The sequence below is a fragment of the Lupinus angustifolius genome, unplaced genomic scaffold, assembly GCF_001865875.1.
Source record: "Lupinus angustifolius cultivar Tanjil unplaced genomic scaffold, LupAngTanjil_v1.0 Scaffold_162_1, whole genome shotgun sequence".
NCBI lineage: Eukaryota > Viridiplantae > Streptophyta > Magnoliopsida > Fabales > Fabaceae > Lupinus > Lupinus angustifolius.
Genome location: NW_017728885.1, coordinates 691,685 through 692,063, shown reverse-complemented (window position 1 = coordinate 692,063; position 379 = coordinate 691,685).

Below are 379 nucleotides of genomic sequence, written 5' to 3'. Positions count from 1 at the left end.
GGATGAAGATGAGGATGTGGATGAGGATAAGGATAAGGGTGGGAACGAGGATGAGGATGAGAATGAGGATTAGGATGAGGATGAGAATGGGGAATAGGATTCATATTAGGATTAGGAATAGGGTTTGCATTAGGATGAGGATGAGGATGAGGTTGAAGATTAGGAAGAGGAAGAGGATGAGGTTAGGTTTGGGATTCGGATGAGGATAAGGAAGAGGATGAGGAAGAGGATTATGATTAGTATTAGGATTAGGATTAGCATTATGATGAGGATTAGAATGAGGATTATGACTGGGATTAGGATTAGGATTAGGATGAGAAAAGGGATGAGGGTGAGGATGAGGACGAGGATGGGCATGAAGACTAGGATGAGGATGAGG